Source organism: Lissotriton vulgaris, chromosome 4_1 (genome assembly GCF_964263255.1).
Source record: "Lissotriton vulgaris chromosome 4_1, aLisVul1.2, whole genome shotgun sequence".
NCBI lineage: Eukaryota > Metazoa > Chordata > Amphibia > Caudata > Salamandridae > Lissotriton > Lissotriton vulgaris.
The window spans coordinates 845,489,342-845,504,479 of record NC_141691.1 but is presented as its reverse complement, the minus strand read 5'-3'; positions in this window follow the sequence as shown (position 1 = coordinate 845,504,479).

The window sequence follows — 15,138 nt, the reverse complement described above, 5'->3', positions numbered from 1 at the left end:
GTAAGCGAACTGGTGGCGAAGAACAAACGGGATACGGTGGGGGGACTGTGCCAAGAGCACATTCAGGTAAAGAGGGAGACAATGACTTTCTCGTTTGTCAGGTCCAAGGCCGATCAGGGTGCGATTGGGGATTGTGTAGTCATACATCGGATTCCCGGATCTCCCATGTGCCCCGTTGTTTGCGTAGAGGAATATTTAGCGCAGAGGGCGTCATCATGGGGGGGGACCTTGTTGAGGCACGCTGATGCCACCCCACTGACGAGGTTTCAATTCCAGCGGGTGCTTACAATGGCAATTTCGGCCGCGGGCTTGAACCCCGGCGAGTTTGGGACCCATTCCTTTCGGATAGGGGCTGCTACTGAGGCTACAGCCAGGGGTCTGAGTGTAGAAAAAGTGAAACGTTTGGGGCGTTGGTCCTCGAATTGTTACAAAAGGTATGTGCGGTTGCACATGTTGTGAAGCTGCTATCATGTACTCACGCTTCTTGTTTTTGTTTGGTTTACAGTTTCGCAAGCTTACGAGGCGGGGCGGACTGTGCAGTCGACCCGACACCTGGGAACCAGCGGTCAAACATCGAAGGCTGCGGAAAAAGTGGTGTGGGTCGTGGGCCACTCATACGTGAGGCGCGCCGCGGACGTATTCAAAGCAGGTGACATGATTCACATGGCTGGGGAATACGGGTACAGGGTGACCTTCTACGGAAGGGGCGGCCTCTGTATTGACCAGTCTCAAAGTTTTATGGAGGGTTTGTTAGGGCGGACAAGGTCACCGCCGTCTATAATCATAGTCCATCTTGGGGGTAATGATTTGGTAACCACTGGTAGACGACTGCTTCTCGAGGCAATGCTTTCCACTGTAAGTTGGTTGGCGAGAAGAGTTCCAGGGTGCACAATTGCATGGTCCCATATGATTCCATTAAAAGTGTGGCGGGGGGCGATTTCGGTTTCTGCTCTGAATCACTCAGTGAAGAAAATAAATAACAAGTTGGGTAGATTGTTTAGTTCAAGTACACTGCATTCTATCCCGCATGGTTGCATCAAGGGGGACAGTATGTATTTGGGAGACGGGGTCCATTTGTCCCGGGTGGGGAACGAGTTACTCATAGGAGACCTCATAGCCTGGCTAAGGAGTTTAAAACATGACCTTTAGGCAGGAGTTGTTGTGGGGGGTCCGGATAGCCGGTCAACTATCCGGCCTGTGGCGGTAAGGTCATGATCGGTGAGCAGTAATTGGAAGATCCCTATGGGGGGGCGTCACCCATTACGGATGGGAGCGCCCGGGGGAGGTGGCCATTGGCCCCTCAACGGGGAGGCGGTCCCTTCTAAGGATGGCCCGCCGAAGGTAAAGGAAAGGCGGTCAAGGCCCCTTCCTTGATAGGAGGGGCTACGGGCCCCTCCTGGGGAATTTCCCGGGGCCAGGACACCTGCGACGGCAGATGTGGTAAGTTGTGTGGGGTGGGGAGGGGGTTTACGCTACCTTCTAGACACCTCACACGAGTCCTCGGACGACCTTTAAATGGCGTCGAGTTCATTGGGGCCCCCGTCAAGTCAAGGGAAATTTGTAGATGCATTTGAGGTACAGCCTCTGTGCGGTCGCCCCTCCCAAGTGGGGGGGGTAATTCTGGTTTAGGGATCTGACACCGGTTACGACCTTGCCGTTGGCCCTTAACGTTAGGATGTACAATTTCAAGTTAAATGCTTTGTAGGATGTTAGTTCGGCTAGGAGAACCTTTGTATTAGAAATATGTTAAGGGTAGCCAAACATCGTAATGTGGAAATGAAATTGTACATAATATGAAACTGTTATTTTAATGTTTTTGATTTTGTTTCATATTTTAATAAATACGGCCGGGAGGGTCACTCCCTCCCGCCTTCCAAAAGTTCAGAACCGTTTCCAGTTTCCCATCCTTGGGGATTGCGTCGAGAGGGGGTGGCGGGTATCTCAGCCATATGGAAAGGGGCGACCACTCGGTCCCCCCGAACGTATGGTGGAGTACCCCGATCCTCCCGGGAGGCCATCTTGGGCGGGGGGCGAGTCTCGGCTGGTATGCCCGAAGCGGCGTAGCCGGGGCGCGCCTTTTCCCGCCCTGTAGTGGGTTGTCCTAGACGCTGACGCCGCCGGCCACGCCCCCGGGGGGCAGGCGGAGGCGGGTTTACGCCCGCCCGAAGACGGATAAAAGGAGCAACAAGCCAAGAAAGCATCCTCTTGTTCCTGTGCTCTGAAGCTGCACCTCCCCGCTGCACGTGAGCTCGAGACGGAACAAAGAGCCAATTTTGACCCACCCACCAGCCCCTGAAGACAGCAAGTGGTTTTTGAATAAAGTTTTGATGTGGTAACTCTATTTCTTGCAGGTTGTGATGATGGACGTGTTTTTTGTGTATGCAATAAAGAGAATGATTATCTAGAGTATGTTTTTTGAATAAAGTTTTGCACTAGTGTTGATCAGTAATCATACGTGAAGTAGTTATGGTTGTCTTTTTAGTAATTTAGTTAATTGTCGTATTTATTTTGGTTGGGCGGTAAGGTCATGATCGGTGAGCAGTAATTGGAAGATCCCTATGGGGGGGCGTCACCCATTACGGATGGGAGCGCCCGGGGGAGGTGGCCATTGGCCCCTCAACGGGGAGGCGGTCCCTTCTAAGGATGGGCCGCCGAAAGTAAAGGAAAGGCAGTCAAGGCCCCTTCCTTGATAGGAGGGGCTACGGGCCCCTCCTGGGGAATTTCCCGGGGCCAGGACACCTGCGACGGCAGATGTGGTAAGTTGTGTGGGGTGGGGAGGGGGTCTACGCTACCTTCTAGACACCTCACACGAGTCCTCGGACGACCTTTAAATGGCGTTGAGTTCATTGGGGCCCCCGTCAAGTCAAGGGAAATTTGTAGATGCATTTGAGGTACAGCCTCTGTGCGGTCGCCCCTCCCAAGTGGGGGGGGTAATTCTGGTTTAGGGATCTGACACCGGTTACGACCTTGCCGTTGGCCCTTAACGTTAGGATGTACAATTTCAAGTTAAATGTTTTGTAGGATGTTAGTTCGGCTAGGAGAACCTTTGTATTAGAAATATGTTAAGGTTAGCCAAACATCGTAATGTGGAAATGAAATTGTACATAATATGAAACTGTTATTTTAATGTTTTTGATTTTGTTTCATATTTTAATAAATACGGCCGGGAGGGTCAGTCCCTCCCGCCTTCCAAAAGTTCAGAACCGTTTCCAGTTTCCCATCCTTGGGGATTGCGTCGAGAGGGGGTGGCGGGTATCTCAGCCATACGAAAGGGGCAATTTTATACCTTTTTCCTATCTAAAACTTTATTTAACTTGTATATCGCCCCTCTTATTTTTGCCCTTCAGCAAATGGAGGTCTCCGTCTACAATTATGCGGGCGACCTTCAGCTTATTTTTAATTTGTCCCCATCCCCTGACTTCATGCTTAAGTTCCAGTCTGTTATGATTTTTATCCGGGACTGGATGAATTACAACTACCTGAAGTTAATCCCAGACAAAACTGAGCTGGTTTTGACAGGTGGTTGCTCCAGTCCCTGGACCTTTCTTTTTTGGCCCCCCTCCCTGGGTCCGACCCCCCTTCTCCATCCTCTTCTGTGAAAACCCTTGGGATTAAGTTGAATGACCAACTCACTCTGCACTCCCAGGTCAGTCTAGTGGTGTCCTCTTCCTTTCTTTCACTCCGCACCATCCGTAAAGTTTCCCGTTTCTTTTCATTTTCTGCTTTAAAACTCATAGTCCTGGCGATGGTAATCTCTTGCCTCGATTATGGCCATGCACTATATTGTGACATGCCCACTTACAGTCTGCGGCGATTACAGCTGGTTCAAAACCAGGCCGCTCGCCTGGTTTATATTCTGGCCAAGTCCCACCATGTCACCCCTCTCCTCAAGTCCTTGCAATGGCTCCCTATCTGAGAACGAGCTCAGTTCAAGATGGGCTGTATCACTTTTCAGGCACGGGTTTGCGCAGCCCCTGCTTTCATTTCTTCGGAAATTAAAGTCTACGCCCCTGTCAGGGAGCTGCGCTCATCCTCCCAATACCTTCTGGCAGTTCCCCGCTTTAGGCGTAAAGATTGGGGGGGCACAAAATTTTCCACACTTGCCCCCACTTTCTGGAACTCTCTCCCCGCCCACTTTAGATCTTCTACTCAATATTCACATTTCCGAAAGGCGTTAAAAACTTTTCTCTTTGCACAAGCCTTTCCACTGTAATTGTTTTGTTCTGCTTCTCCCCTGATTTCTTTGTTCTCTGGGTTCTGTACATTACAGCGCCATGAAACCGCCAGGTGAATGTGCGCTCTATAAATGTTTTCAACTCAAACTCAAACTCAACTCAAACTAACAAAAAGAATACAAGTATTCGAGCAACACGAAGTATGATTGGACAAGAAATGTCGTCCGATGAAGTCATTTGCCTTTCGCGTAGCAGAAACCACGTTTCTTCAAGAGCGGCATTGTTCATAGACTAAGAGTGTCACAGGCTCTTCCGTGACTCGCAACATTAGGTAAAGTTATCCAATGCTTCCTCCGTCCAAGCTTTTCCGCCGCTGCACATCCTGTCCTTGAGCATGAAAGCTGAATCAAATGTTTATTCAATGCTTCCACACAGCCTTGCTTTTACGAGCGACTTTCAAAGAATTATTGCAGAAAATATTTTCCTTTTCAAATGCTGCTGTGCAAGGCCCAACTTTGACAGGACTTCGGACATCCATTTTAGAAATAGGCCACAGGCCTCTTTTAGCAAGACTCTAGTATGCAAGGAAAGACAAGACAATAATTAATTCAGGAAATGATAATTATTCTGTTACCCACCCCCTTTGCTAATGTTAACCCATTACTTTAAGTTACCTATCTTTGCATACAAAAGACAAACATAACACAATTACATGAAAAGACACGACATAAACAAAAGCACATTAAAAGAAAGCACATGCTATTATTCGAATCAGCCGCAAATTAATGTTTGACAAAACGAAAGACAAAGTAAATGTATTATTTAAAACAGAATGACAAACATGACAAGAGCACATATAATTAAACCTGCGTGTTCATGTAGGTGCACATTACTCTAGGTTGAATCAGTACACAAAAGCATGCAACACCCATTAGTAGAATAAAATTATAGGAGTTTTAATTCAGCGTGCTTCAATTCTAAACTTATTCTGAAAGTCCGCTTCATCAACTCCCTCATCTGGTGATTTATAAATCACCAAACAAACCCAAAAACGTATTCTAAATTTTACTTTTAGTAATGTCATATAATGATCTCTCTATGTGTTAGTAAATCTAAACTCCTGTTTCATCAGTCTGTCTGGAACTCTCATATTGAGCCCTGCAAAATTCATCCATTTCTATCTCCTTCTCCTGAGCCTTTCTGAGTTTATAAATCCTCTTTTTCTCCCTCACATGCTTCCTTCTCTTGTGAATCATGCACCTGATTTTTAACAAAAGTGTCACTATAACAATGATTATTACAGGATAAAGCACTTTGCCAATGATTGAACTGCCAATGTCTGCAAACCATTCTTTAATTGCCCCAAATCTCTTTGCCAAACGTTCAGAAAAACTGTCACTTTCCGTGGGTTCTATGTCTGAGTGAAATTCTGTAAAATTCTTGATCAATAATTCTATGTTCTGACTTTTGTCTGGTATATATGTGCAGCAATGCTGAACATGCAAAATCCCACAGACTCCTCCCTCTTTCGCTAGAATGATGTCTAACGCAAGCCGGTTTTGCATAACCATGCTTCTGGTGGCAATGAGCTCAGTATTAACCAACTGGAAACCGCCTGCAGTATCAGTGGACAACCTGTCAACAATTGTGGAAACCTTTCTGATTTTAATTGCATTCAGGGTAATTTCTACCATAGGAATTATTGCACCAAATATATCTCCCATGATCTCAGAAAAGCTTTCTCTTTTAAATCTGTTCAGGTGTTTGCCAATTTCGAATGAACCTTCCCCATTTCTGTCAACATGGAATATTTTAGGAAAGACAAGACCAAGGTAACATGTACCATACCAATGGTCTGGGAGACTGAAATACGCTTTATTTCCCAAACAAAATAGATTCCTGGGAAAATTGGGTCTTTACCACCTTTAAATCCCCATCCCCCTACAATTCAATAAGTGTCCTCACATTGGCTAGCACCGACAAAATATTTGTCGTAAACCGTGTTATCTCTTCTAATCCATAGCTTTCCACTAACTGGATCATCTATGTGAATAGCAGCATATCTATTTTCACCATTAAGCTTCTCGTCCTCGATTTGCTAAAACTTGGATTTAGTTTGTTTCAGCATCTCATTCCTTTTGTAAATCGCTCTCCTCTCCTTAACCTGATCAAGGAAAGATCTTTCTTCATCTCTCATTTTGTAAGTTAAATTATTCTTGTAAGCGTACTCGTAGGTAAGTTCATTTGTTACCAGGAAGAATTCCCTCATCTGTTTTGCAGGCCTAACTTTGTTAAGACTATGCACAACCTTTAAGTTAGCAAAAATCTCATCGAAGTCTGGGTAATAGTACTCCAGTCGACCTGTTTGATAAAACAACTTGATATAACACTGCATGTTATTCCATAAGTAAGGGGAAGCATATTATACTTGACCCCTTCAGAAACTGAAGTAGGAAGCTTAACACACACATAACAGTCCTTAACATCCATGACTCTAACGTACTCCAATAAGAGTCTAGAAAAAGAATTAGTAGAAAAATCTCCAACAGATCTGTCCTGATGGATCTCTGGTTTATGCTCAATAACCCTATTAGTTTTGCCTGCAATATCATGAACGGCTTGTTTAGATTCAGCTTTGCTTGTCATATTCACCTTGTAATCCTCCCTATTAATGCCAAGAGGAAAGATGACTGCTAAAATCTAACCAAACTAGAATGATTAGAATCACACAAATAGAAGACATTTTATAACATCTTCTAAGAATTGCACACCTTGAATTATCAGTATTAGGCATTTTTTTTACGCAGCCCAAACATAAAAAACAAAATGTAAAAACTAAAAATTAGTCAGTCTAAGTTAAAATAACACCCTCCTCTTTTGAAATTTTGTTTTTTTCAGTAACCCTCTAACAACTTTTCTTTGACCTTGCGTCCATAACGAATAACCAGCTAACACAATTTCTTCGACCTTGTGTCACCTAACACAATTTCTTCAGCCTTATGCCAAAAGCAAACCTCAACCTTAAAGAAAACTAAACCCTAATCATTGTCACTGTTTTCTTCCAAATCTTCTTGGCTGCTACTGCTAACCTCGACTACTGGTGGGATTAAAATATAGGCCCACTCTGGAGATTTGTACTTGTGATTGGGCTTCAATGGTCTCTTGCTCTTTCTAGTAATAACTTCAATCTTCTTTCCAGCTTGCTCTTTTTTGTCTGAATCACTCTTCTGACTTGACACCTCGTTAACTTGTTCTTTTGATCTATTAACTAGTTTGAATTTCAAGTCTTCTTTTGGCCAGACATCACCCTTTCTCAAATGTTTTTTCTTAGGCTCAATTTCGTTACATTCAGCTTTCCAAGCTCTTTATCTGACTCTTCTAATTTCAGACTCTTCATCACTGTCATCTGAGTCAGTTTCAGAGATTTCAATACTGTATCTAGGAACTTCTTTACGGGGCAGCTTTACTCCGTTAGGAACAACACCTCTGTAGCTGGTACTTGGAAATTCGTCCTCTTCCTCCGGAATTACTTCTAACTTCCCAGTTCCAGATTTCCCATTCCTGCTTTCAGAGCTACCAATCTGCTTTTCAATACTCTCCTGATCTTGAATCTCTTCTGACACAGTTTCTTTTTCAGTCCTTTTTCTAGAGCATCTTCATAATTCTCTGAATCAACAACAACGATGTCTAGATCTTTTTCATTCGATGCCTGATTTAGTTCTGAATTTTCCAGATGTAGACTTCCCTGTCGATCTTCAGAATCTGGATCTTCAGGTTCTCCTTCTGAATCAGAATCAGCTGTAGTGTCGTCACTATCTTCATCAGGGTTATCAGGTGCAGGTACACGAAGGGTATGACTTGTATGCACCCACCTTTTCAATCTTTTGCACTCTACAGCATTTGTTGTAACTAATATCACCTGTCTTGCTTTTTGCCACCTGGGTACCAAACAGTTCCTCCTCCGATGAACCTTTGTCCTGACCCAATCTCCTGGCAATAGATCATGAGCCTGCTCCTTTTCTTTTGAAATCACATCTGTTCCCACCTGATGGAATACAGAAGTTACGACGTCAGAGAGCTGCTTACAATAGTCTAAAATTGCACTATCATTTATTGCTAACAACTTTTCAACTGGAAATAAAGCCTGTCTCATTACCCTTCCCATGAGAATGTCACGAGGGCTAAGACCTGTTCTTTTATCTGGAGTACTTCTTAAAGACATCAAAACAAGTGGAAGTGCATCAGTCCATTTTATTCCTGTAGCTAAGCGCATTTTTGAAATTCTGTTTTTAATTGTGCCATTGATCTGTTCAACAACACCTGATGCTTCTGGTCTGTAAGCACAGTGTAAAGTTTATTTAATGCCAAATGCTTCACAAATTAATTCAATCAGTCTGTTTTCGAAGTGTGTGCCACGATCACTTTCAATAGTTATTGGAAAACCATACCTAGGTATGATCTCCCTTAAAAGCAATTTTGCCACAGTAATTGAATCATTGTGACGTGTTGGGAACGCTTCCACCCATCTTGAAAACAAACAGACAATAACAAGAACGTACCTCAGCTTGTTATGTTGTGGCATGTCAATGAAATCCATCTGCAATCTAGTAAAAGGACCACCCTCCCGTCCTATGGTTCCCATGCTTACAACTGTTTTTCTGTTTGGATTGATCTGCTGACAGATCAAACAACGCTGGCAAAGTGATTCTGCAATAACCCTAAATTTTGGATTATACCAAATTTCCCTGAACTGTCTGATCATTGTGTCTCTTCCTAAGTGACCTGGTCCATGGTACATCCGTGCCATGTCAGCAATCATGCAATTGGGCATAATAGGTCTACCATCTTTATAAACCCAAATTCCATCTTCCTCTTGCTGTCTGCAACCTTCTTTGAGCCATGTGTTTTTCTCCTCATCATCTGCCTCATCTTGTAAATCTTTCACTCCCTGCCATGTTTCTACCACAGATATTCGCATGAGAGAGTTCATTATATGGTCATTGTCTTTTTCCCGATTAAGTGAGAGATTATTTTTCGCACAGTATCGTGCAGTTTCATCTGCAAAGGCATTTCCTTTAGTTATGTAATCTTGTCCTTTTTTATGCCCTCCGCATTTTACCACAGCAATTTTTTCTGGTAACTGAATGCCATCGATCAGTCTTTTGATCAGTTTTGCATTTCTGATCGGAGTTCCTGCAGAGGTTAAATAACCTCTCTGAGACCAGAGGTGACCATAGTCATGGACTACGCCATATCCATACTGGCTGTCAGTCACTATGGTAACCTTTTTCCCTGCTGCTTTTTCACAGGCACGAATTAAAATCACTAATTCTGCCACTTGTGCTGAACGAATTCCTTCAAGAGTTGAACCCTCAAATATTTCAGAAACTGTACAGACTGAATATGCTGCTCTCAAAATGTCTTCATCTGTTCTTAAACAGGAGCCATCAACAAAGTAAACAATGTCTGACTCTCGTAAAGGTACATCTTTAATGTCTTTTTTAGGTTTAGTACAGTATTCCAAAACATCCAAACACTCATGATCAACATCATCAGCTTCATTGTCATTTTCAGGAACCACATTATCTGGTAAAAGTGTAGCTGGATTGAGATTAAGACATCTCGCAATGGATACATTATCTGATCCCAGAATAACTTTTTCATATTTGGTCAATCTGTTACTCGACAGGTGTTGTGTTTTACTTCTGGTAAGAAGTGTTTCAACTGAATGAGGTACATACACTTTAACAGGAAACCCCATTATGATTCCTTCACTTTGCTCAAGGCTTACACTTGTTGCAGCCACTGCTTTTAAGCAACCTGGCAATGCTTTAGCAACAGGATCGAGGACAGCTGAAAAGTAAGCTATAGGTTTTCTCATTTTTCCATGTTTCTGAATGAGAACTGACAAAGCACAACCTTCACTTTCACTACAGTACAGCTCAAATTCCTTATCATAATCAGGCATACCCAATGCTGGTGCTTCACAGAGACGTTTCTTTAGCTTTTCAAAAGCCTCAAATTATGTTTTTGTCAAAACAATCGGGTCTTTTATGTCTGCCTTTGTTAATCTTTGTAAAGGTTTTGCAATTACTGAAAACCCACAAATCCATTGGCGACAATAACCAACCATTCCTAGAAACATCCTAATCTGTCTTGGTGTTGTGTGTGGTTGTATTGCTCGAATAATTTTTATTCTCTCAACTGTTACTTGTCTAATTCCCTTTGCAATTCTGTGACCAAGGTATTTAACCTCTTGTTTGCAAAACTGTAGTTTTGCAGGTGACACTTTATGTTCTTCATCTGCTAGACGATTCAAAAGTGTAATGGTGTCAGTTGCACAATTTTCTCTTGTTTTTCCTGCAATCAGGAGGTCATCTATGTACTGGACCAATGTTGACTCTCCAGGTAATTTCAAATCTTCCAGGGATCTCTTTAATAATTTATTGAAGATAGATGGACTCTCAGTATACCCTTGAGGGATACAACACCATGCTAATATGCGATCTTGGAACTGGAACACAAAAATTTGCTGGCTATCTGAATGCAGTGGAGCCGTAAAGAAGGCATTACACAGATCAATGACCGTGTACCATTCTGCATCATGCGGAATCTGATATAAGATTACCGCTGGATTTGGTACAACTGGACAGCAAGGAACAACTATCTTATTAACCTTTCTCAGCTCCTGAACTATTCTGTACGTTCCGTTTGGCTTTTTAATTCCCATAATCGGTGAATTACATGGGCTGCTTTCAATCTCTCTCAAAACACCTTGCTTAATGAATTTTTCAATCACAGGAATGACACCCTCAATAGTTTCAGGTTTCATTTTGTACTGGGGAATGTTTGAAAAGTCTATTCCCTGTCTCACAGTAATTTTCATTGGGTCCACATGTTTCATTAAACCCATTTCATCACCAGTTAGATCCCAAATTTTTGGATATCCTGTCTCTTTCAATTCCTCAGGTAAATTATTTTTATCAAAAGCAGGGAACATTTTATTTTCTTCGTCAACCATTAGCAGTGTCAATGTGTACAAACCATCTTCTTCTAAAGTTTGAAGCTCAACCGAACTCTGCTACCAAGGATTTGATACAGCGGGCCAAAGCAAATTCAGTCTCATATGAACAACTCCACACCACGATACTCACCATTATTCATATTTCTAACACTAGGCCCATAAATGACTGAGACGTGAATTGACCAACTGAATCATATGACCTAATTAATCGGAAACACTTTATAATACACTTAATTAAGTCAGTATCATAGGCAACGGATTAACTAATGGTAACTCAAGGAAACAACCAAGACCAGCTGGTCATTTCAAAATCTATTTTATTAACTTTATTATAGAGCAGAATGCATTTTGAAGCATAAATTCTTTTATTAGCATTTTTAATTAAGCAAAATTATTTATTTAAAGGCACATTTGACTGTCAGCTCAAAACAAGATCAGCATGAGAAGTGCTCAAACATTTAGGAAAATTCCGTAAACCCTATTTCCCTTACATAACTAAGAGAGCCTAAAGGGAAAAAGTAATGTTTCAATTGGATCTTACATGAAACGAAAGTCCGACAGCATCTCTAGAGCACAGGAACGAGCCAGCAGTACTCTTTCAAAGGGGGCAATTTTATACCTTTTTCCTATCTAAAACTAACTAAAAGAATACAAGTATTCGAGCAACACGAAGTATGATTGGACGAGAAATGTCGTCCGATGAAGTCATTTGCCTTTCGTATAGCAGAGACCACGTTTCTTCAAGAGCGGCATTGTTCATAGACTAAGAGGGTCACAGGCTCTTCCGTGACTCGCAACATTAGGTAAAGTTATCCAATGCTTCCTCAGTCCAATCTTTTCTGCCACTGCACATCCTGTCCTTGACTATGAAAGCTGAATCAAATGTTTATTCAATGCTTCCACACAACCTTGCTTTTACGAGCGACTTTCAAAGAATTATTGCAGAAAATATTTTCCTTTTCGAACGCTGCTGTGCAAGGCCCAACTTTGACAGGACTTCAGACATCCATTTTATAAATATGCCACAGGCCTCTTTTAGCAAGACTCTAGTATGCAAGGAAACACAAGACAATAATTAATTCAGGAAATGATAATTATTCTGTTACCCAACACCTTTGCTAATGTTAACCCATTAGTTTAAGTTACCTAGCTTTGCATACAAAAGACAAACATAACACAATTACATGAAAAGACACAACATAAACAAAAACACATTAAAAGAAAGCACATGCTATTATTCGAATCAACCGCAAATTAATGTTTGACAAAACGAAAGACAAAGTAAATGTATTATTTAAAACAGAATGACAAACATGACAAGAGCACATATAATTAAACCTGCGTGTTTGTGTAGGTGCACATTACTCTAGGTTGAATCAGTACACAAAAGCATGCAACACCCATTAGTAGATTAAAATTAAAGGAGTTTTAATTCAGCGTGCTTTAATTCTAAAGGTATTCTGAAAGTCCGCTTCATCAGGTATTACCGATTCGTATTTACTGATTCAGTAATTCCCATTCATTCCTATGGGCCTGGAGGCCCATAGGAATGAATGGGAAGCCATTCACTATTACCGAATCTGTAAATACTGAATCAGTGATAGGGGGAACATATTCAAGGGTGGCAGGGTGTCACATTGACACCCTGTTGCACCCCTGAATCGGGCATGTGTGCACAGGTGGAACACATACATGCCCTAAGGGCATGAATGTCTGCCACATGGTTGCACAAAATTACTTTTTTAAAGGTTTTCGATATTTACCACCAACTTGTAGATGATGGTAAGTAACGAATTATTAAATCAAAAATGCACTCACTTGAGTGCTCCCTACTTAGGATTTAAGGATTCGGTAATTTTCCCTATTTGGTATTTTAAGGATTCGGTAATTTACTGATTCCTTAAATTACTGAATCTGTAAAACACCGAATCCTTAAATCCAACCACCTACATTAGAAAAAGCTAAATACCGGTCTGTAACGGCAAATTTACCGATTTTCGGCCGTTACCGACCGGTATTAAGCTACTTACACATGGCCGCATGTGTTTTGTGAGACACATGCGCACCAATATTGAGCTATATATATCGTAATATAATTTCTTTGCCCTTTAAATGACAGATTCATTAATTCTAGGGATGTTATACTTTCAGATATGACATACCTCGAGTGTGTTAGGGAATGAGTCAGTTGGGCTTCATCTGTTTTAAGACATACACATATAAGAGAAGAAACACTTGTTTTTATCCTTCACATATGCATTTTTGTTTTTAGCATACTTCACAAACAGGTTCGAGTATTGTTACTTGTAGGTGTATTGGAGCTGTTTGAAAGCAGATCCTTATTTAAGCAGCGTTCTTTTGTCCTGTAGATCCATTCAGGCTGTGACACCACTGTGAGTTCTATTTTTTACTTGCGTGGTGAGCCTAAGGCATAGTTCACTCCTTTAGTAAAAGATTAAGGGCCAGATGTAGGTAAATCTCAAATACTGATTTCTTAATAGCAAATGTTACCGATTCGCTATTAAGAAATTAGTATTTCCTATGTAGGTAAAGATTCAGTAAAAAATCCAGAATCCTTAATATTCCTCATCACTGAATCAGTAATTGAGATTCGGTAATAAGGAATTCCTACCCATTCATTTCTATGGGCTTGGAGGCTCGTAGGAATGAATGTGAAAACATTCACTATTAGCGATTCAGTATTACTGAATCGCTAATAGCGGGAGCACTTTTAAGGGTTCCAGGGTGTCAAAAGGACACCCTGTTGCATATCTGAAATGTGCATGTGTGCACATGTGGCGCACATACATGCCCTAGGGGCATGAATGTCTGCCACATGGCACTTTTAAAAAAGCACAAAAGTGTTTTTTTTAAAGGAAATCGGTAATTACCACCAACTTGAAGTTGGAGGTAATTACCAATTTCTTAAGGCTAAAAAGCACTCTTTAATGTGCTTCCTTCATTCCATTTAAGGAATCAGTATCACCGATTCCTTAAATGCAAGAGCAATAAGTAATCGGTATTTACCGATTCATTATTTACCGATTTCTGACCTACATTAGGAATGGCTAAATACCGGTCGGTAATGCTTACATTTCTCGAATTTTGGCATTACCGACCGGTATTTAGCCACCTACATCTGGCCCTAAATCTGTTGAAACATACTATAGACTGAACATGATGTGTTTCCTTACAGTTCACCAATTCATATGCGAGCTATAGTGATGCTTTCACTACAAGATAGACCCACACAACCTTGATTGTGAGATCTCTAGCCGTTGGAAAAAAGGAATCGTCAAACCCCTGATGAAGAAGGCAAATAAACCCCCGACGGACCTAACCAACCTACGCCCAATTTCGCTACTCCCGGCCTTGGGTAAAATTACAGAACTGCTGGTCCATACTGGGTTGAAACGATACCTAGATGACAACAACCTCCTCCATCCCCAACAATCCGGTTTCCGCCCCAAGCATTCGACAGAAACCGCTCTCATCGAACTATCTGACACTATAAAAACCCTACAAGATCAGAGAAAAAATTCCATCCTTATCCTTCTCGACTTAACGGCGGCGTTTGATACCATCTCCCATACCATCCTCATCAGTAGACTCAGAGACATTGGCATCTCTGACTCCGCCCTATCCTGGATTAAGTCATTTCTCTCTGATCGTTCGCAAACCGTTTCTCTGGGCCCATTCCACTCCAAAGTCAAACTCGTCTACTCAGGTGTCCCGCAAGGATCCATCCTGAGCCCCCTCCTTTTTAACATTTACCTCATCCCTCTCCTCAATCTTATAGAGTCATTCGGCATACCTGTCACCTCGTATGCCGATGACACACAACTCATTGTACCACTGGACAAACTTTCCACCAAAGCTGAATTCAATCTGAAACACTGCCTGACCGAAGTATTTCGATGGATGGAAAATAACCACTTG